We start from the raw sequence: 25,003 nt of genomic DNA, 5'->3' as shown, positions 1-25,003 counted from the left end.
AGGAATCGGTCAAATAAAACTGAGTTTTCTGTAACTCAACCATCCCGCATAGCCACGCCCTGAAGAAGACAATATATTTGTCGAAACGTTGGCAAAAAGACGAGTTTTTTTTTTTATTTGACCGATTCCTCGCCAATCTTCAATCCTAAGTTTGAAATGCAATTTTAACTGCAATGTATAAGTTTTTGTACCATTTGTTCGTAAATATGAAAAAGTTTTTTATAAAAATGCACAGCGTGGCTGATAATTTGATTCCGATATTTCACTTTTGCGTTTATTTGGAGGGGCCAGGAAAATTTATCTTGAAAGAATAATAAGACTTTCTTTTCGCTAATCTATCAATAGCTCGCTGAGTACACCTCGTACTGAAATATAGATGTATGGCTTATCTACCTACGTAAAAAACAACAATAATTATTTAAAGGGCCAAAAAACTCACATCCAGGGGAATTAAAAGAAAATGGATAATTATTAACAATATTTATTAATTCAAAGTAGCTACAGATAAAAGACCTAGGCATATTCCCCAGGATCGAGTAGCCATTATACTCGGATTTTCTCTTCCAAGGGAGCTTTATACAGCTTTTCTTCCGGTGATGGTCTGTAAAGAGGGCGCCGACTGGAAAAGCTCCGGGCGCCAATGACCTTACACTAAATTAATGTATTAAACTATTGCTAGAAAGTTGTGTCTTCTACAATCGCTTCAAGGTCCATGGTACCGTTGGAATTTCACCCTCCAGACATTGTGAGCGTTCGACGATCGACCAAAACTGGCTTCGCGCACGACTTGTTGGCCCCATCCTTGCCATTGTGGATGTTGTTAGCTGATTTTCATCTTAGGGATTCAAAACCCCTTAAATACTATAAAAGTGGGTAAAATCTAAAATTTATTTTGGGGAGGGCACTCAGTCGAAGCCACCCAAAATAATAAATTTTCAAGTTTTGACGTATTCATTTTGGCGGAGGACCGTAATCTATGACGTTTTACTCAATATCGTGCTTCTTTTCTCTTTAACCACTAACTTCTTTCTGCAGGTTGGAGGCGTTTTAGTTGCCCCATATTCTCTCTCTCTCTCTCTCTCTCATTAGCCCCAGTTGTTCGCCTCACTTTTCCCCGCATTTACATAACGACTATTTTCATATATAAAACGCTAGAATCATTATATATATATTTTTTTATTTGAATACATTGTTGTTAGCCTTTTGCTTGCTTTAAAAGTGTTGGGCTACATGCAACAACATTCATGTACCTATATTGCGGCGGCTTATATGGGGCATCATTACTCTAGTATATATTCCACCCAGTTACTCAACATGAAACCATGTACATTATATAAGGTTTCTGCTTAATGTGATGTATGATTAGCACATATTATGTAGATTTCCATACGTACACCTGTACCATAGACATTAAGTGCTCATATTGCCTTTACAATATATTATACATAAATCAAGAAGCAATAAATGATTGCAAATCATTATGATTCACAGCATAATTAAAATTTTATCAGTTTTGGGACCAAAAAAGAAAAATTGAAAATGGCATTTAGGCTTTTCCTGTATTTATTTCTAGGATCATTTTTTTTTTTTTAAGAATACTTGACTGACAGACATTTTAAAGTGAAGGTAGGAACTTTTCTTTCTCCATTCAGCCATGCTGACGTTGGAGTTCCGCAAGGCAGCATACTTAGGCCCCATTCTGTACACAATCTACTCCTCAGACATACCTACTCATCCTCAAACTACTCTTCTCACCTATGCTGACGGATACTGACATCTTATCTACTGACAAAGACCCAATAATAGCTCACAGAAACCTTTGGTCTCACCTCACCTCCTTGGAGAAATGGTTCAAAAAAATGGGCTATCAAACTGAACGAGAGAAAATCTCGTAAACCATTACCTTCACTCTTCGACGCATCACTCTTCCCTCCTGTCTTTTACAATCTTATTCCTTTACTAGTAGTCAACCAGTAGTACGCTACCTTGGGCTTTACCTTGACAGAAGACTTACATGGGAATCCTCATACTCGACTTAAGGAGAACAGAACTCAACAGACGCTTCCGACAACTGAAAAGACTACTCGACAACAGATCGAAACTCACTCTGGACAACAAAAGACTTATATATGTTAGTATATTAAAAGTCAGTCTGGGCTTATGGCACCAAAACTGTAGAGGTTCAACCAAAAGCTCAAATCTGCAAAGGATCCAGTCCTTGCAGTCTAAAATTCTTCGCTCTATAGTAAACGCTCCTTTCTACGTCCACCAATCAAACACATTCACACAGACTTCAACATTCCTTTCGTGCAAACACAAGTGGCTGAAAACACGTTACAGAAAATTCCATCTTAACATTCAATCGCATCACAATCCACTTGTACAACATCTATCTTTAAGAACATTTCCAGACAACTCTTCCAGACGTCATAAAAGACAGTCAGCCTCGCGACCTCCTCTCTGATGAAGAGAGTCAGTAGAATTTAGAATGTTTTTGGAGTGTTACCGCTGGCTAACATCTCCACTCTGATATGTGTGATTGTTGCTTATTGTTTACTACTTGTTGCTTATAACGCAAAATGCGTTGATTGTAACTAAATAATTTATTTAGAAAAATTAATTTTAGAAACAGTTTAGCAAAAATAATAATAATGGCTGGAATTGGCAATATTTTTTCTCCATAAAAAAAACTGTTGACAAAATGACCAAAACTCAAGATTCCTCACAAATAACATCTGCGACTGAGGATCCGTTGGATCAGACTAGGTGACGTAACGAAGGAAATCCATAAGTCGGAAGTGCTATTCGTACCAACGAATTTTTTTTGGAATTTCCATCATTTTTCAATACTATTTTTACTTTCACACTTCTTTAATTCTTATAGATTCTCTTCAATTTTATGTAGAAAGATTAATTTTAACTCTTTATTTTTTGATTTTCAGGTGTCGGGAGTGTAAAAGTTTCGAGTTCTTTTATCCTGACCGCAAAAGACATGACAAAGCTTGTGTCTGATAGTATGTGTGTGTGTGTGTCACGTGACCTCAATGGTTGCAAGAGAGATGCCATCTCAACGGACAGCAATAAAGGTAAGCTGGAATGGTTTCTAAAATTTTGTATCCTTAAGGGCGTCGTCTAAAGCGGAAGTCAGATTAGGGCAGCTAACTCAACGCTGGACTCGGTGGGGGCGGGGGGAGCAAAATGCGAGATTAAATTCACCCTTATACGGGAGCGAACCCCACATTTGCGCTTATAGAACCAAAATACTTGTCAAAAACATTGCACTACCCTGGATGAGAGTGAATTTACAGGCTTGAAATTTATTAATTTTGCTTAGGAAGTGGGGGAAACGGCTTCTAACTTGTTGTTCTATTGCATTGTAATCGAGAGTGGTTGCGCTATGATACCAATGGATCTTTGAGAAGAAAATAGCGCAAAAAGAACTATTAGAGAAAGTCCTCAACCTCTTTAGCAGGACCCCAAGATCCAAAGGGGTAGAGCCTCTTTTGGTGCCCTGGAATATAGGTCCCGTCCCGCTACGGTAGTCCCCTTATTGCTCTACATTAGATTAGATTAGATTTGGGCGGCCTCAGGATCTATTGTGGCTCTCCAACTTCAGAGCTCGCCCTCCAGACCTGTCCTTTTGATCAGACTCTTAATGCTGGAGAACAGCTCCAGGGTAAAGCTCTCAGGCCTTGGTTTTTCTTCTTCCAAGAAGTAACATCCTTAGCCCCAGACCAGCCCCTCACTCTGACCCAACACATGCAGTGCCGTTTCCTCCTCTTCTTCCTGACAGAACCTACAAAGGCTTAACACCCACCAGGCCAATGCGATGCATGTGTTTTCTGAGCCTGCAGTGGCCGGCTGTTGCTTTACATTAATTCAAGTAGTAAATGATTTCGAATTGCATGTAGAGATGCCTTAATCTAATTTATTCTTGTCGTTCAGTTTGTTGGGATTCTGATGCCATCAGAAATTGCTGCTTCCTTCTCCGGCATCTCTTAGATTCCTGGATAGATTCCTTGGGCAGAGCACTGAGGAAGCGGCTATCCCCAAAGATCTGTGACTGCTTCAGACGTGAGAAGATCAGGTTCAAAGTCTTTTGATCAAATATCTGAGTTGTGCAATTACGGATTTTAGGATTACTATATGAATCCGTTAATTATTACTCGGATTCCTTATTTGCCCAGCATTGAACTTGCAATCACCTCTTAACTATATTTTGTTATTCTAAAAGCGTGCCGGCGGTTACTACATGGGAACACAAAATTGTCCATGATAATCTGACAACTGGCTTTAATATCGATAATTCTACATGATCGATTTAGATCGATTTTAATTAGCAATAAATAAGGGTATGGCCACTTTGTGAGTGAAATATCGCGTGTTTTTCTTCTTTTTTTATCCATTCAGATTTAAGAACTGCTTTTTTGAGGGGGGTGTTGTAGGAGGAGGGGTAGGGGACGTGAGCGGATGTATCGTGAAACCTCTAATATTAGAAGAGGGCCCCAATCAATAAATCGAAAGGTATAACTACTTCTACAGTCTACTTTACCCTCACTATTTCACAACGTCTTACTGTAGGAGATAGTAATGGTTATATTCTAGCTAGGTGTTGTTATTCCCCACACTTTTTTCCTTTTTAATCTGTTTCCACGTCGAAAGTAATAAATTGACTGGAATATCTATGGTAGCACTGATTTAAGATTTTAATCTTGAATACTTCTTCTTGTGGTCGGGTTATTTACCTTAATTAGTGTTGCAGGTGATTTATTATTGTTGAAGTTAGTTTGTCTGTTGCAACTGGGATTTTCCACGATGTTGGAAGGAGTATATCTGTGTAGTGAATGTAAACAGGAAATGGATGGTTATCCACAGTTACGTAATTTCCTCCATTAAGTTGCAGCTACTGTAGCAATAGGCGGCTAAGAACTGGTAAGGATGTCGGTCTACAGTTAAGTTCAGGTCATCCGCGTTATAAAAGTGGTAGCTGCGTTTTTTGAAAACCAAAAAGCGACAAGTACTAGCAACTAGCCTGGGCGCAAAGTGCTAAATATTTTTGGGATGGTAACGCAGTCTATCCTTGCAAAGCTATCGTAAAGAGATTTAGGGTTAAGTTACCTCACTTTGTATAGACAGTTTTTTGGGTTAGGATAGACCATCCTCTGTAAAGAGTAATTTCCATGAAACTAGTGTAATCTATTTTCCAAGATCTTGTTTACTTAATGGAATGGCCTTCCAGGAGGAGCCTTTTCGTCAACAACCTTCGCTCCACTGCTCTTGCTGGATAACCAATAAAAGAATCTGGACCAACGAAATGCGGTTCTGTTCCCTATCAATTTGCTGCTCACTTGTAAGTCAGTATTATGGGTCACCCAGTCAGGGATAGCCGTCTCAGGAGAGAGACTACACTGCCCCCAACGAGAGATGACGTTGCTGCTGCGCATTTATCGCCTGTCCAAGATAATGAGAACCTCTCTCTCTCTCTTCTTTTCATCTCTCTTCTGTTTTTATTGTCGGCTTTTAACAACCTTGGGTCATATGCTGAACCCCAACAAAATGGTTCGCCAGTATCTCTCTATCCTCACAATCTTCTTCAGATAGGCCTCTTGCTGCCATTGCTTTCTCCACCAACCATCTCCTTCTTGGACCGGCCTCTTCTCCGTCTCTCCGCCGGGGCATAGTCCAAAAAAGCTTCTTTGGCCATCTCTCTTGCTGCCATTGCTTCCTCCACAAACCAACTCTTTCTTGGGCGGATTCTTCTTAGTCTCTCCGCCGGGGCATAGTCCAAAAAAGCTTCTTTGGCCATCTCTCTTGCTGCCATTGCTTCCTCCACGAACCAACTCCTTCTTGGACCGATCTCTTCTCCGTCTCTCCGCCGGGACATAGTCAAAAAAAGCTTCTTTGGCCATCTCTTTTGCCCAAATTCTTCTGAGATGGCCCGCACCCACTGCAGATGTTTGGTCTCAATGGTGTGCACTATGCTTGTGCCCGCCCACCTCAACGATGTCTCGTACGATCGAGTTTGTCACCCGCTGAGTCCTCGAAAAGTGACAACTTCAAAATTAAAAAAATCAATAAATAAATTTTGGAGTAGCTGCCCACAGAACTTAAGATATTGGATTAGTTCGAATCTTGAAACTTATTTAAAAAAAAAATAATAAAATCTAAAGTCCTCAAGAGGTTTTGATATTCAGCAAGAAATGTTTAATACTCGTAAATATAAAATTAGAATCTACCACGTAATATTTTCGTGCTTAAAAACAACCTCCACCCAAAAAAATATAAAATTAGAATCTACCACGTAATATTTTCGTGCTTAAAAACAACCTCCACCCAAAAAAATATAAAATTAGAATCTACCACGTAATATTTTCGTGCTTAAAAACAACCTCCACCCAAAAAAATATAAAATTAGAATCTACCACGTAATATTTTCTTGCTTAAAAACAACCTCCACCCAAAAAAATATAAAATTAGAATCTACCACGTAATATTTTCTTGCTTAAAAACAACCTCCACCCAAAAAAATATAAAATTAGAATCTACCACGTAATATTTTCTTGCTTAAAAACAACCTCCACCCAAAAAAATATAAAATTAGAATCTACCACGTAATATTTTCTTGCTTAAAAACAACCTCCACCCAAAAAAATATAAAATTAGAATCTACCACGTAATATTTTCTTGCTTAAAAACAACCTCCACCCAAAAAAATATAAAATTAGAATCTACCACGTAATATTTTCTTGCTTAAAAACAACCTCCACCCAAAAAAATATAAAATTAGAATCTACCACGTAATATTTTCTTGCTTAAAAACAACCTCCACCCAAAAAAATATAAAATTAGAATCTACCACGTAATATTTTCTTGCTTAAAAACAACCTCCACCCAAAAAAATATAAAATTAGAATCTACCACGTAATATTTTCTTGCTTAAAAACAACCTCCACCCAAAAAAATATAAAATTAGAATCTACCACGTAATATTTTCTTGCTTAAAAACAACCTCCACCCAAAAAAAAAAATCGTATAATTCAAGTATTACAAGAAATAAAATACAATTTGCTCTTATTATAATTTTTTTATTCAAGGGGAAATATTCACCTGTCATTTTTCTGAGATTTTATTATTAATTGTCAACAAAAAAAAAAGAAAAAAAAGTCTGATGGAGGGTGGAAGGGTTGATTTTTTTTCCTGGGCTATTATTTTAGAAGGGTTGGTAAGGGCTGAAAAAATAGAACATCACCCCAAATAAAACCTTAGCTAGCTTGGAAAGCTATTTAATAAATCAAAGTTCTAAAATATGAATCTATTTCAAAAATTCATCAACTAGAACACTAGAAGGTGTTTTTGAAGCCGGCCCTTAACAAGTGGTTATTATTTTAGAGGGAGAGGAAAAAACCTCTGTTGGACAATTCACTGAATAAAACGACACGAAAGTCACCCCTCCCATGGGGAACATTGCGTGAAGGAGGGGGGTTGGAAAATGAAGAGATATCCAGGAAAGAAATTGTGAAAAATAAAGGGAACACGAAATAGAAACAACCAACATTTACAAAATTTATACATTTTCCAAATACTCACACGCTATTTTCCTAAACTTGGTCGGCCCATAATTTTTGTATTAATTTTTTAAAAGTGACACCTTTTTTATTATTATTTTTTTGTATTGAAAAATGGAAATGAGATAGAGTTATTTTTATCCACTTGCCTCTCGCTCCTCTCTAGTAATTATTGTGCGAATGTAATCCGCCCACTCAGTACTATTCAGTTCGGTTTACGTAGTTTAACACACAGACATTGTATAAACCTATTTTTTGTTTTAGAGGGTGTAAAACAAAAAAAAAGAAGTTATATAGTGACACGTGCATAACGTGTCATTATAAAAAAAACTCCCGTACAGGTAAAAAAAAAAAAATTAAAAAAATTGGTAGTTGGAAAAAACAGGTGTTACGAAAAAGTAACGAAATTAGACGAAAATTCAAAACATTCCACTTCCGTTCAAGCGAGTTCCGCTTAAACTTTTAATTTTCAGTAATAATATTCAGTAATTCTCCCCCCCCAAAAATAAAATAAATAATAGACGTGATAATTGAAACAGGTCCTTTGGCTTAAAAATAAATAAATAAATAAGGTTGCCAGGCCTACTTTAGAGCGAAGTCTCCATTCAGCTTACAAATATATATTTATGTAAATAAATATATATTTTGTAACTACATAACTGGCAATCAATAAGTAGAAGCGCCAAGTTTTAAAGAAAATAAAAGATTGGGCGCCATTTACCAGATATTCTAAAAAAAAAAAAAAAAAATCTATAAAGTATAACTTCCGTTTCAAAAAAAAATCGTCTACCAGATAATTTTTCCACCCACATACGACGGTCGTTTGAAAAGTCCGTGCAAAAATAAAAACTACTTAATTTTTGGGGGTAAACCTTTTTTATTTTTCAACATAGTCTCCTTTTAGGCTTATACACTTCGTCCAACGCTGCTCTAGTTTGTTGATCCCTTCCGAATAATAGGATTTGTCCAAATCTGAAAAATAGCCATTCGTTTCTGCAATCACCTCCTCGTTTGAATAAAATCTTTTTCCCGCCAGCCATTTCTTCATTTTAGGGAACAAATAGTAGTCCGAGGGAGTCCAAGTCTGGAGAATAAGGGGGGGAGATGTGAAACGAGTTGGAACCCTATTTCCATTAATTTTGCGACCACAACTGCTGAGGTGTGAGCTGGTGCGTTGTCGTGATGGAAAAGGACTTTTTTGTGGGCCAATCGTGGGCGTTTCTCTTACAGCTCGGTTTTTCAAACGGTCCAATAACGATGAATATTATGCACCTGTAATAGTTTTACCCTTTTCCAGATAGTCGATGAGGATTATTCCTTGCGAATCCCAAAAGACAGTCGCCATAATCTTTCCGGCCGAAGAAACGGTCTTCGCCTTTTTTGGCGCAGATTCCCCCTTGGTAACCCATTGTTTAGATTGTTCTTTGGTCTCAGGAGTGTAGTGATGTATCCATGTTTCATCCACAGTGACGAAACGACGCTTAAAGTCCTGCGGATTCTTCTGGAACAGCTGCAAACCGTCCTTGCAACACTTCACACGATTTCGTTTTTGGTCAAGCGTGAGCAATCGTGGATAGCTTTGTCATGTCCAAATGTTGATGCAAAATATTATGTACCCGTTCATTCGAGATGCCCACAGCACTAGCAATCTCACGCACCTTCACTCTTCTGTCATCCATCACCATATCATGGATTTTATCAATGATTTCTGGAGCAGTAACCTCAACAGGGCGTCCAGAACGTTCAGCGTCACTTGTGCCCATATGGCCACTCCGAAAATTTTGAAACCACTTATAAACTGTTCTAATCGAAGGTGCAGAGCCACCATAATGTTAATCAAGCTTCTCTTTAGTCTCCTGAGGCGTTTTGCCTTTCATAAAGTAGTGTTTAATCAACACACGAAATTCTTTTTCGTCCATTTTTTGAAAATCACTCGACTTCCTCGATTCAAACGAATGCCAAACACAAAGAAATAGACCGATCTGGCTGAAACTTGGTATGTGTTCTTCCAAGAGATGCTACTAACTAAACATAACCTCGATACGCGCCAGTAGTGCTATCTCTCTGACTTTGCACGGACTTTTCAAACGACCATCGTACTACGCGCATAAGTAGACTATTTTTACAAAAATTGTTTTTCCAGACTTATTTGACTTCAAAAAGATATACAAAATACCAAGAGACTGTAAAAATAAATATATTCTTCTAAGAAAAGTTTTAAAGTAATAAAATTGTACCGTCCAACGCGTTGGCTTTCGACAACAGCACAGCACTATTCACCAGTCTCACAGAGTAGTAGACGCCATTGCTTCCTCTCTATATTGCTGTGGGAGCCTTTCTCGACATGGCTCAGGCCTTTGATCGAGTGTCTGGCACCCAGGACTCGATTGTGGAACTTAAAGAGAGCACTTCCATCAACTTATTACTTGATTATACTTTCATCTCTTACCGAACCGCTTCTTTAAAGATAAGTTGTGGATCCTGCCTCTTCCGACTACTCTCTGGCCACGGGCTTGGTGTACCTCAAGGTAGCATTCTCCGGACCGCTTCTCCTATACTGTGTACACATCTGACCTACCAACTGACTCAGAACACACTGCTCTGCACTTACGCTGACGATACTGCTATTCTTTCTCTTCTTAGTCTATTTTTACAAAAATTATTTTTCCAGACTCGTTTGACTTCAAAAACATATACAAAAACCAAGAGACTGTAAAAAAGATATTCTATTAAGAAAACTTTTTTAAAGTAATAAAATTGAACCGTCCAACGCATCAGTTTGGCTTTCGACAACAGCACAGCACTCAGCATTCACCAGCGTCACAGAGTACGTAGTAGACGCCATTGCTTCCTCTCTGGAGCGAAAACAATATTGCTGGTGGTCTCTTCTAACTACAGCTTCCTCACATCTACAATCTCATCTACACAAACTACAGAACCCTGGGCCAAAAAAGTGGAGAGTCAAATTCAATACTGAAAAGTGCGAACAGATAACTTTTACTCTGCGTCGTAATTCTTGTCCCTCTATAAGTTTTAACTCAATTCCTCTTCCTCTTCTGCTAATTTAGTTCGCTACCTTGGGATGTACATCGATAAAAGACTAACGTGGAATCCGCACACTAAACTAGAAAAGACTTGAATTCAACCAAAGAAACAAATGTTACTGTTACGACTAATTGGCAGACAATCAAAGCTACCACTGGAACTTAAAAGACTAATATACAACTGCTTACTCAAACCGATCTGGACTTACGGACTCGTACTGTGGGGTTCAGCCAAACTTTCCAATTTACAAAGAATACAGCCCTTCCAATCCAAAAACTACTCCGTCAGATTACGAATTCTCCAATTTATGTCTCTAACTCCACCCTCCATAACGACCTCAAAATCTCATACGTAACTGACGCGAATCTAAATCTAAAAATATAGAAAATTCTTTGACTCTCTCCCCCATTCTGTACAAAAATCCTCTTGTTCAAAATCTTGCCTCCCGCAACGATTCAAGATCGTTCTCCACGACGATTGAAACGCTGTTGGCCTCGTCACCCAGCTTCAGTAATGTAAGAAACTCCAGCGAGAGTGTTGCCGGTGGGCAGCTTCTCTCCTCAAGCTAATCCAGTCATGAAGTCTTCTTTTATCATATTCACTTATTACATTTTATTCTTTTTATAGATTGTGAATAGCAAATTAATTAAAAAAAAAAAAAAATTGTACGGTTACATTGATTATTGAAATTATTTTTTAATATATTAAATAAAGAGATTATTATAAATACAGAAATTAATAAAAATAATTATTGATTTTTTTTGTCAATACAAAACATTTTACTAACCTGTAATGGTTGTAAAAAGAAAGATAATAATAGAGAGACAGTTTTGTCCTTGTAAACAGTTCTGTTCGTATAACCACATAAGAGGTTAAAGTTGTATTTTATAATTTTTTCTATTTAACTGGGTAAATTAATTATTCATAAGTTGGTCTCACTGTTCAATTTCCATAGCTTTGGAGATCACCTGATCTACTTAGTTACCGGCATCCATCTTTCTTTTCTTTTTTCCTTGTTCGTATCTTCGTTTTACTTTTTGTTGATATTTCTTTTTTTTTTGTAATCTTGATTTCGGATTTTTAAAAAGTGTATAAATTTTGTTTTTTGTGAGTTTAATTAACATTCAGTTTTATTGCAGGTAAATGATTTCAATTGGTAAATGTGTGTAAAAGATTATTTGTGGTTCGGCAAGTTCAGTTTTGGTTGCAAATCATGAAATTACTTCTTTTTTAACTGTAAGGTAAGATTTTATTAAACATTTAACTTAATTTATTGAACATTTCATTTAAATTTTGTATTGATTTTAAATTGATTATGAAAAAAAAGGTTTTAATCTTTAGTGAGTGGATTCTACGATTTTGTCTTGACTCCTTTAGAGATGAAGCTTTGCTCGATTTTAATTTCTTACGTTTTTACGATTATTAATTGATCTATTTGTAATGAAATACTCTTATTTTTCGTTAATGCTATCTAATCATTTATATTTGTTAATAATTTCAATTATTATGTATATTTTATTTGGCAAATACTTCAAATTATGGCTCTGGGATAATGATAGTTTATTTTAATCCCACTAGGAGCGCTAGTGGGTCTTTGCCTACTATAAATTGTATTTATTTGTTTTTTGTTTTTAAAAGATTTGCTTAGATATTTTTATTTCCAACTGAAGCGTCTTTTTCTAACTATAAATCTTAAGTTGTTTTAGCGATTGTTGTAATTACCGAAAAATAGTGCTAATAACGTAGCACTGACGACTGTCTAGCCCTTAATGTCTACAAAGAGCCGTACGCTACACTGTTAGTTCCAATTTTAATATTATCTTCCATTTTAATGGTGGAAGACTTTGCCTCTGATGGCTGTAGAAGTTTAGAAATGCTTTTTACACTTGGATGTTTAGGTTTAACCTAAGCGTAGATTGTCTACTGTTCATGATATATCTAAGCTTTGATTATTTCCATGGGTTATTGAAAGAAAATAAAATGATGAATATAGAAGCGTAAACAATGTGTGTATTTACTTGAAGGAAGAACTAATGAACCAATCAGAGGCAAAAAGGCTGATGATTGTCAAGTTATTTGAACACACACTTGTGCCTCTTACTATGCGGGAGCACCATCTGGGGCCATAGCATTCAGCTACGCCGCCAGATGCTGTGTGGCTCTCCTCCTCTCGATTGCTGAAACTACAAAATTCTACCCCTGTGATTAAAAAAGAGAGTGTCATTCACAGCTTTGGCCGTCAGACAATGTTTCAATATTATTACTTCTCTACACGCACGGCCCTTGGTCCTACCTCAGATATGCCCAGAAAACTACCAATATCTTCCTCCTTCTTGATATGACGTTCATTTTCTGGATAGGGCCACTTGCCTTTATGATTGTTTTTATTAGATTAGCCCATTAATTACCCCCATCTCTTGTGTATTAACTTCCCATCTCAGAACTTCAGTTTCTCCTTAGTTAATTAAGTTGTAGTCAAGTAATTGCCTATTTACTCAGGCAGACTTTTACGTCCTACTATCACCAATTAGGTGTCGTGAACGGGGGCGACTAGCAAACATACTTTACTGTAAATTTCTCATATTAAACCATTGAATAAAATCCAAGGCCTAGGCACAGAGAATCGAACCCACTAAACCAGCAATACACCTCAGCATTGCAGGTCTAGTCTCTAACCCCCTAAGACACTTTACTATAAATTTCTTTTATTAACCATTAAATAAAATCCAAGACCTAGAGATAGGGAATCGAACCCACTAAACCAGCAATACACCTCAGCATTGCAGGTCTAGTCTCTAACCCCCTAAGACACTTTACTATAAATTTCTCATATTAACCATTAAATAAAATCCAAGGCCTTAGACCGGGAATCGAACCCACTAAACCAACAATACATCTTAGCATTGCGGGTCTAGTCTCTTAACCGCCTAACATACTTTACTATAAATTTCTTATATTAACCATTAAATAAAATCCAAGACCTAGAGATAGGGAATCGAACCCACTAAACCAGCAATACACCTCAGCATTGCAGGTCTAGTCTCTTAACCGCCTAACATATTTTACTATAAATTTCCCATATTAACCATTAAATAAAATCCAAGGCCTTAGACCGGGAATTGAACCCACTAAACCAACAATACACCTCAGCATTGCAGGTCTAGTCTCTTAACCGCCTAACATATTTTACTATAAATTTCCCATATTAACCATTAAATAAAATCCAAGGCCTTAGACCGGGAATTGAACCCACTAAACCAACAATACATCTTAGCATTGCGGGTCTAGTCTCTTAACTGCTCGGCAACCGTGGCGCCTCCTTAGTTAATTAAAGTTTCTTAAATAGTTCTTTCAGTCACCAAAAATTGGATTGATGGGATAGATCCAATTGGTGCAGAAAGCAACAGTTATTTTTTTTTTTTGAGGATGAATTTCATTGTGAAATGATGATCGGTTCTGTACTGCTGTAAAATATCAGCAGTAATCGATTAATCGTAGCAAGTTTGCGTTCTTTTATTCTTACCAATTTCTAATTTTCATTCATCTTCAGAAATTGGCCCTTCTAGCTTTTCTTGCCAAAATTGGTGAACGCCCCCTTTTTTTTTTTTTGTTGAGTGCCATAGAGTCATCTTTCAGCTTTTCTTTTCAAATAATTCCATCTTAGCTTATCTGCTTTAGTCTTTGAGCCATTCAGTAGGGAGATCTGCTCCGGTACTTTGTTATTTCTGTTCTTCCTGGAGATATACATATTTATTATGCAATGACTCTTACGATTCTCTACAAACTTTTTTATCATTTTGTATACATAGAGTTGTACAACGTCTTGTGTTAAATAGTTTTGCTAGAAAAATCTAATGCATTTCTTCAGTGAAAGTAGATAAGCTATGCTATAACGTGCCATTTCCGGGTATTGTACGGCTATACTACCTGTATAATATTATTGAAGAGATCAATTAGTAAATAGAATTCAATTTGTGAAGATATTTAATTGACCGGAAGTATCGATTAGCTGACAAATTAAATTTTTTTTTTTTTTAGTGATTTTTTAACAAAATTTTCTGATTTTTCTTTCAACTTTTATTAGAAACTTTTAATGCTTTATTTAAGGTAGTGGTGGAGTTAAGTTATCCTCTGAAGCGTCCATTGAGTAAATTGTACGGTTCTACTATTTTTACAATAATTATTAATGTTACTTCGGTTTGAAACTTTTTTCTAAAATCTAATCGAATAAAATTGATCTATCTTTTTCTGGGATCCGTTAACAGTGACGTCACAGTTTCATCACAAATTTTTTTTTTGGAAATTCAAAAAACTAGAAAAAGTAGTTTTGTAAGAAAGATAGATTCAGAATCAATAGAAGCTGTCCAAGATCTCTGAATAAATAAGGACTCTAGACCTTTGTTCGGGACACTCAATCGCATTCAGAGCATTGCATACACTCGCTGAGGATTCATTCTTAGACTCTCTTGATGACTTCACTCTACTACGTCATTGAGTTTAGGCCAATTCTTTTAGAAGGGTTAATGCTCCAGGTAGGGCTCAGAGAACGTAGTAGAAGCTGTCCGAAGCCGTCAGAGTATATAAGGACACTCTAATTGCATTCACTCGCTGAGGATTCATTCTTAGACTCTCTTCACGACGTCACTCTACTCGCCATTCAGTTTACAACAATTCTTTTAGAAATAGTTTATATTTAACTAGCTGTACCCGTTCACACGTTGCTGTGTTTAACAAAAAGGCAGTTTTGATACCTCAAACATAATTTATTAATGATCAAATGTATACAATACATCGAAATGAAAATTAACAATAAAATTATCCCTACTTCAGAGTACAGTAGTGTCCTTGCAAAGGTAGCATTTCTACATAATGTGAAAAATTCAGTTAATGTTGTTGGAGGTGGTGACGTTGCTCTTGCACATACATTTTCTGATGTAAAGTGCACACGATGTCCATTTTCTGCTAAATGAACAACCGTTGGATATCGCTCATGAATGGAAAATGATAAAATACGCCATACAGCCTCATTGCTACTTATGTAGCGTCCCAGTTGATATTGGGTGACTTCATCATTAGATGCAGTTGTATTTTCCACTCCAAACAATGCCATATCGCTTCCTTTGTTCACATATTTGCAAATATATTTTATCGCTTTCACTGAATTGCAGTACTCAGCATTTATGTGTGCGTTATACGTTTTTAGTAGTAATGGAGAATATGATACTACCCAACGATTATCAACATCAATAGTATTGTTGAGTTCTTTTAGTTTAATGGATTTTCCACCATCTTCGGTATAATTTATTCTCGTATTAATAATTGCAAAAAACTGTTTTTCATGGTTTTCATGGTTACACTTTTAACAAATATTACTAATTAAATGTTATTTTGATTTTTTTGGGGATATTTGTTCGGGAGCACCTAGAGCCCCAATTCTGGTTTAAAAAAAAAAATTGCAAAAACCTTCCCGGGGATATACCTAATAATTTCACAAATTTTCACGGCGATTTATGGTTTTTGAATCTATCGAGTACAAACAAACAGACACACATTCATTTTTATATATATAGATTAAACCCCAGTTAGTTATTGTAATTATGCAAACATAAAAGTTTAGTTACGTTAACAACTATCATATTGTGCACATAAATTTTACTTCCGTTCTTGAGAAGAGAATGACAATTTTCATTTATAATTAGCCATTTTAATCAAAATAGTCTCTTTGAGTTGAAGCTGAAAACTAATCAGTAATTTCCTCTTTTACTCCCAGTATAGCCGGAATTAAAATTGAGTTTTCCAGCAAACATTTCCGTTTTGAGTTCAAAGAAGTTGGTCTTTCGTGCGTGAGTAGCTTAGCAAAATCTAAGCCATTGAGGGACCAGTTTTTATAAGTTTTCGAACAAATTCCGCCAACCGAAAGTGCCAGTTGTAGTGCCACAGAATTGGGAAAAGCAAAAGATGGGTAAAAGTGGCTGTGAAAGGTTTAAAGGGTTAAAGCCCCAGGTAGGGCTCAGAGAACAGTAGAAGCTGCCCAAAGCTATCAGTGTGTATAAGGACGCCAGAATACCGCTCGGGACACTCAATCGCATTCACTAACTGAGGATTCTTTCTTACTCTCTCTTCACGACGTCCACTCTACTACGTCATCCAGTTTAGGCCAATTCGAATAGAGAACAATAGAAGCTACCCAAAGCCATCAGAGTATATAAGGACGCCAAAATACCGCTCGGGACACCCAATCGCATTCAGGGCAATGCATTCACTCACTGAGGATTCATTCTCTTCACGATGTCATTCTACTACGTCATCCAGTTTAGGCCAATTCTTTCAGAAATAGTTTATATTTAGTATATCTTAGATATTTTACGCTCGTTCCCAAGTCAGGGTTAATGCTAGCCACTAAACTCAGTCTGTGATATTATCTTTCATTCTATTCAGCCCTTCAGCCTCCCTGAATCAAATCCTATTATTCCGCTCGTGCCTATAAATTAGTAGCTACTTAAATCTCTTTTTCGTGGCTGTACACTTTGGTATCAACCTCATCTACAGCTAACACCACTCAGTGAATACGTACAAATATTTCTGTTAACTAAATTTTTAGTCCAAAAATCTAAAGTTGATTAAAATAATTTTTCATTAATTGTGTGAAGAAAACTTTTTATCATTGTAAACGCTAGACTATTCTTATCATCGATAGTTATAATGTGCCGTCATTATGTAAATAAGTTCAAGTCTTCTTTGTAAAAGAGAAAAAAACTGAACAAAAAGGTTTTTATCAATAATTCAACAGGTATCGTTAGATCTAAAAGGGACTAAAACAAGAGTAAAAAGAAATAAGAAGTCTCTCAATTATCTAAAAGTACGGACGAAGAAACATTATGCCCATATACATAAATATTTGGAAGAGTATGTCCAAGGCTAACTGATCGATTGATTAGATCGATTAATCGATAGATTGAGCGTTTGGTGTCTTTGTATAAAAAAAAAAAAAAAATAAACATTCATAAATTAATAATACGTCTTATGTTCTATTAAAGTCTCCGCTTTATTATCTCAGCATTCAGTCTTTTTCTAAACCACAGCCTTGGCTTTTAGCATTATTACCATTAACCCTTGGATTAGTCCAGCTGTTGGTCTAATAAGATTTCCCCAGTGAATCCTCACGGCAGGCACTTCTGATGGTCTCTTACACCTGGAATTACCAGGGTATCCAGTCAAGGAATATCTTAGTTTTCCAAAATTCTTATATCTGGTTGACCAACTCTAGCTCTCTAAAAGACTTCCAAGGTCTTGCATTAAATAACTTGTTAGAAAACTAAGCAGTTGTCTCGAAGAGCAGTTAAATTTTCTAATTTATTTTGAAATTCTCGCTTAAGCTTCAGCTGTATTAAAAAAAAAAAATTTGCATTAATTTTTAATATTCATCATCAGAGCTTTTATTCATGATAGCATGATTAATCAATATAAATAGTGCTTCAATTATTAGTTAATTTTTTTTTTGTCTTCAACTAAATTTCTGTGTTACTTCATTTCTTCCATTATTTTTATTTTTTTTCTTTCATATTCACGACAGTTTTTCTTACAATAACTTTTAGCGAATTACTGTTGTGTTTCTACGATGTGTAGTCGACTTCTTTTTGCCAGTAATTCAATTTCTCTTTGGCGCCATGAAGGTTCTTTAGATTAAAAAATAATAATAATACAACTTCCTCTTACGTAAACTTCCGTTAAATCCGCAGTTTTTGAATTAGTGGTTAGTTCGATAAGAGAAAGGGTCTGTAGACCAAGATAAGGAACAACTTCTAACTCAAGCTGTGTGATTAATTTTTGAACTTAGGATTGAAGACTGGCTGTGGAATCGGTCCAAATAAAAAACAACAACTCGTCTTTTTTTACCAACGTTTCGGACAAATATATTGTCTTCTTCTGGGTGTGGCTATGCGGGTTGGTTGAGTTACAGAAACTCAACTGTAACTCAACCAACCCGCATAGCCACGCCCTGAAGAAGACAATATATTTATCCGAAACGTTGGCAAGAAGACGAGTTTGTTTTTTATTTGACCGATTCCTTGCCAATCTTGAATCTTAAGTTTAACAATTTACGGTCACGAAACCTATATATATATATATTCATTAATTTTTGAAGCAGTCCTGAAGCTAAAGTCTTCTGTTATTATGCTGCTTAAGAGGCTTCTCTCCCCAACCCCTTGGTGGCCCAAAGAGGAGTATTTTGTCAGCGTGAACTCTTTTACCCAACTTTTTATTGAATTGATTTCCTCTGATGCTAATAATTCGCCATTCGAGAAATATCTCGAAATGCTCTAATCCCCTTCATCAATAAATGCAGTTGAAGGAGACATACTTATATTAACCCTCTTACTGTTGTAAGCTCAATAAGCCCAGTGCCTTATAAAACCTAGGCTTATCTAGAAATCATGCCTTAATCTCCCCTAGAACAAAATTCTCTATTTAGAAAATTAACTTTATAGTATCAATGGAATTGGCCGTCAAGAATTAGGATTTACTTTGTGTTGTGTAGAATTGCCATTGAAATATACAATCCGTCCAATGGCCTTAAAAATATATTTCTACTTTAAGAGCTGGGATAAAAGAAATTACAAAAAAAATAATTTTTTTTTTTCATACTTTGAATAACTATTTATTATGAAAATATAATAATATATATTTATATATATATATAATTTTTTCTTTATTTTTTTCATTTTTACAAAAAATTTCTTTTCTATTTTGTTTTTGTTTTTTTAAGTTATATTTATTATTTATGTTTCCAATTTTCGTTTTTGGTTAGAATGTGATTTATTAAATAAAGTTTTGTATTAATTGTAATTATTCATGATCAGTGCTTTTATTCATGATAGCATGATTTATTAAAATTACAGTGCTTCAATTATTACTTACTTTTTTTTTCCAACTAAATTTCTGCTAATTTAAATCTACCTTTATTTTTTTTTATTTATTAATTTTTCATTCATTTTCACTAATTTTTTTTTTTTTACAATAACTTTTCTTTTTGCATGTAATAATAACTTTTCAAGTACATAGTTATAAATCTGTATCATATTATAACTGTAAAATATGATAGTCTGTGAAGAGAGCAGATTATTTATTAATTTTATTTTTATTTTTTAATTTTGTATACAAAAAAAAAACCTGTCGTTCTAACCAATATAATAACGTATTTATTTTTTTAACAATATATATTTTTTTGTTTACTTTATTTTTTATTTCTCTAAGAATGAATACTTCTAAAGTTAATTTTTTTTTTTTTTTTTTTGAGCAGATGCTAAATATTTATATAAAATGCTCGTTGCTGTGTTTATAATTTCCTTTCCTTTATTTCTTTCTTTATTAATTTTTTTTTTTTTTTTTATAAAATATTTTATATTATATATACTTTTTTATTATTATAAAAAATCTAGGCAGCTTTGCATTCACTTCTTTGCCTACATAATCGTAAAATTTACATAAAACATAATTAATTTAAAAAATAATTAACTTTAAAAAAAATTAATATAAATTTACATTAATTTAAAAAACTAAAAAGTATAAAACACACTTTATACAGTTAAACATTAAATTAGCAAAATACAGTACAAAAAATATACAAAATTACAAAAAAAAAATCAATACTAATACAAAATAAATAAAATAACAGATGTAGAACGAAATTAATTTCGGAATTAATCATTTTTTTTTTAATTTATTTTTTATAATTTTTTTTTTTTTTAATTTAGGTGCTTCTAATTACTTACATGCAAAATAAATAATAAAGTAAATAATATCGTCGGTTATGTTTTATTTTACTTTAATTATTTTTTTAATTGAAAATTTTGTATATTTGTTATAATATATATTTTTGTGTTTCTGTTTTTTTTATGCTGCTTAATACAATATTATTTATATTTGTTTTTTTCCTTTAAATTGTTGTGTTTTTAGTTAGTGCTACTTTTTTTTTTTTTTTTTTAATTATTTTTACAGAAGTTTTTAAATTAATGTACCAATTTTAATTTTTTTTAAAATATTAACATATCCCACCCTTAAATTAAAAAATAAATTAATTGATGAAAATAAATAAATAAAATAAATAATTATATACAAAATTAATTATTTACAACATAAATTAATACAAAAATATATATGAAATGTGAACGTTAGATTTGGTGTGTTTGAAATCGAAAAAGTTTTATATGCCTATATAATAAAATTTATCGATTAAATTTTATTAGAGCGACTAACTTATTGCTATTTTATAATCGATTATAACTTGCTTTTTATTTTATTTTTTTAAATTTTTCTTTATAGTTTATACTTTTTAAGGTTTTGTTAAAATTAATATTATTACTTTTTTTGTCAAGTGCTTATATTTTAAAAAAAGTAAGCCGTGCTTATAATAATGAGAAAAAATTGTTATTGCTTAATACTTATACCTTTAATCTACAATTAATTATTATATTTATATTATTATTATTTTTTCGTATAATCTAAATTCTACGTTTTTTATTGCTTTGGATACTGGGCTTATCGAGGAGGCATTAGTAACATTTTCTTTTATGAAATTCTTTTAATTTTGATGTTGTTTTTTTTTCCATTATATTAATTATTGCTTTAATTATTTATCATTATTTTACGAAAGACTGAAGGTTTTACAATTTTAATTATTTATTAATTTTTTTTTTTCTAATTTTTCTCAAATTACTTTTTTATTGCTATTTATTATTGCTTTTCAAAAAATTTTTGTTACATTTTATTTGGTATTTTTTACCAAAGCACTATCTATAACTTCAAACAAAAATTCTACCTGGTTTAAAGTACTAATTAATTTACAGAATTTCATTAATTAAAAAAAAGCAACTAATGCCCCCACTTCTTTATTGCCATCGAATGATTTATTCCACTTTAATCTTAATTAAATAAATTAAATAATAATATAATTAATAAATTAATAATTTTTTAATTCTTTCATTCAAACTTAATTAAAAAATTAACTCATTCAAAAAAGCTTCTTTTTTTTAAGAAAAAAGAAAGGCTTTCATTCATTACTTAGAAAGTCACATTCAAACTTTTATTATCTAATATTTGAAAAATTACTGCTATAAATAACTTAATAATAAAACTGAAACAGACAATTTTTATATTTAATTGTTTTACTAATCTCATTTTATTGCTTAATTATTTTTTATGGCACGATTATTGCTAGGGTTCTTTTTTTTTAATTAGGGAAAAAAAAAGAAAAAGATAAATTTAATTTTAATTTAACAAAAGCGGAAAATAGAAAAAAAAGGAAAGCTTTAAAAAATAATTCTAAGCAAAACTGGCCATTTCACCCCATATACGCGTATTGATTTTTAAGACGATAGTTGATATAAGTAAGCCTTATTTAAATTAACAAATTAATCTAAAAATTTTTATAAATTACGAAGTTAAATTAGTATTTTTAATCAGCAAATTGTTGATTTTAAATTTCTAAGAGATCATTGGTTTTATTAAAAAAATAAAAAAAATAATAAAACAAAAAAAAAAGCATCTTAAATCTTAAATATTTACAAATACTCATTACTTTATTTGGCGCAAAATAAATAAAAAAATATAAATAAATAAATAAATAAATAAATTTATTTTATAAATTTTTTAATTTAAATTTTATAATTATTTTTTTTTAAGTACAGCGCCAATAATTAATTTTGGTAATAGTATCATTTGACTAGAATAACACTCGATTCATATAGGTCATTACCCCTATTTTTTAATTTTATAATTTACATCAGCTTAAATTTAAGAGGAAAAGTGAAAAAGGGAATTAAGGAAAACTTGGGAGGGGGATAAAAGAAAATTTTTTAAAAAAGAGCTTGAAAAATGTGGAATGTATTTTTTTGTGTGGAAAATCTTGAAGATATAATTGTGAAGGATTTTCTTTTTAAATAAGAAAATTGAAGTTTCTAATGGAAGAAAATGCATAAAATTAGTTTTACACATGATGAACTATAAGAAAGTAGCAAGAAGCTGAAGAAAGCTTTCGGAGAAGCTGCAGAAGAAGAAGAAGAAGAATGAAGAAGAGGTTAGAGCAAAAAGAGAAACTCTGCTGAAGCTAGAAGAGAGAAAGCAGAAGAGAAAAACTAAAGAAAAGCGGATACCTTGATGAAACTAAGCACTGTTTTCTACCGGAAAAAAGAAAGAAAAAACCTAATTATTGATATTCACTGTAGAGATTTGAATGATGGCAACATGAATGAACATGAAAAAGAAAATGGAAAAATTAACACACGTGTCCAAAGAATGACAGAGAGAAAGAGAGTCATACAGAGAAAAATTTGGGAAAACAACAAACAAGCATAGGACATAACGTCAGATTTGACGGAGCTCAGCTCTTTGCGGAAATTGGAAAGGATAGACTAGCCTAGATAGGTAAGAGAATAGCTAGATGAAGGGAGAAAAGAGAAACTTTTCAAGAAAATACAAGGTCAGTGAAAGATAGGACACAACTATTGGAGGGTGGAAAAGAAAAAGCAAAAACACGAAAATACATAAGTAAAAGATATTCTTAAACTAAATTATTTATAAAGCAATTAATGGACTAGCATTTATGTACAAAAGACTAGATTAAAGCAACCAAAGAAATGACTAGAAATAATGGCATCTTGTTGAGCAAAAGTTGTTGAATAGATTTGGCGATTGTCACAACAAAAGTCTTTGGAGCTTTCTAAAAAATAGCTGTAGGAATCGATTGAAATCAGAATTGATTGAGACACGATGGGTGTTAGTCCCAGTGGAGGAGATTAATATGGATTCCTGTTAAATGTGAATGCAGAAAGAATTTTTTTTGGATATTTATGGGTTAAAATTTAAGTTATTTTGTTTGATTAAGCAATAAATCGATAAAATCAGTCGTAAGAATTAGAGAAATAAATTTGGTGTATCAGAACTTTTTTACGTGTCAACAACTTGTTTTTCTGGAAATTCACTAAAATTGAGGTTTTTTTTTTTTTTTTTTTTTTTTGGAGTGGGAGGGGTTTGTAGTGAGATATAACTGGCATGTGTTTGGGAAAATTCAGAAAATTGCCCAGTGATTCTTTCTGGTTTTTCGTTTACCAAATGACCCTGAGGGCGATGAAAGCCCGAACACTTTAGAGACACCTCCCCGGGTAACATTACTTCGCCTAGTTTTTTTGGGGGGAGTCTCGCTGTTGCTAAGCAAAGTGGACGTAGAGTCTTATTGTCTTTACGGTAGCCAAGGTCTACTGAAGTTGAAAGTGGCCCACCAAAACTATTAAAGCACCCTTCGACTAATCGATTATCGACTACAGGGACTTGGAAGATTGTTTTATTGATGGGAACAGAAATTGGATTGAATGTCCCACAAGTTTTGAAAAGGAAAAATTGTTTCGAGATTTTGCTAGCCATTTTTTATCGCAAATTTCTAGACAATCTCAGAGTAGCTTTTTCTTTACAATTCCTTACTGCATAGCGATATATCGTAAACACACTCGCAGATTACAGATACCCCCAAAAAAAACTCCACCATTATCTTTCCATCTACACTACAATCACAATATCCAGGTATACAGGCGTATACGCTCATGAATCTTCCTTTTTTTCTCTTCGTTTAGACAAAGACACGCAACTTAAAAGAAGAAAGAAAGAAGCCACAATATATCTTTTCTAAATCATATTAAGGTGGAAAATTGTTGTGAACTGTAGGAGTGGGGAGTGAGAAAGAGGGGAAAAATTGAAGAAAAATCAGACCCACAAGACAAGACACGCCAATCTACAGGCAACTAATCACTCAACAATAGACATCACACGTTCATTCACAACAGTCATACAAATAGACGCACATACAGTTTATTTCAAAAAAATTTCAGAATCACTATTTACAAACCTAAGTCTACCTTATTATTTGCATTATTATTAGTTTTTTAAATTTCCGTCTTGAAAAATTAAAAAATGAAACTTATATTTAATACTTTATTTAATTAATTAATAGCTACTTTTTACAGTGAATTAATAAACTAAAATTTAAAAAATAAAAGTACTAGTACTTCGCTAAATATTAACAAAGCCTGTATTAAATAATTTTTTTCTTTTTTTTACAATTTGTACCTTAAATGACTAAAGTGGTGTTATTTTTACGCGCTCTATACATAATTATAATGCAATGGAATGTATTTTAATGAAGTATGAATTATTATTTTTAATGAATAAAACTTTTTAAAATTATAAAAAAAAGAAAAGAGTTCTCTTAAACTAATGAGATCATTGGCGATTACTTCATAATTTTGTTTCATTATTTATTTTTTTAATTTAATCATAAAACTAATTTCTAGGTGCAATTGTTTTTTTGACTATTTAAAGACTTTTTTTTTGTTTTTCTCGTA

The sequence above is a fragment of the Rhodnius prolixus genome, unplaced genomic scaffold (genome assembly GCF_049639745.1).
Source record: "Rhodnius prolixus isolate KJV_2025 unplaced genomic scaffold, Rpr scaffold_2, whole genome shotgun sequence".
NCBI classification, from domain to species: Eukaryota; Metazoa; Arthropoda; class Insecta; order Hemiptera; family Reduviidae; genus Rhodnius; species Rhodnius prolixus.
The sequence above is the reverse complement of the archived record's forward strand: the minus strand, read 5'-3'. Positions refer to the sequence as shown.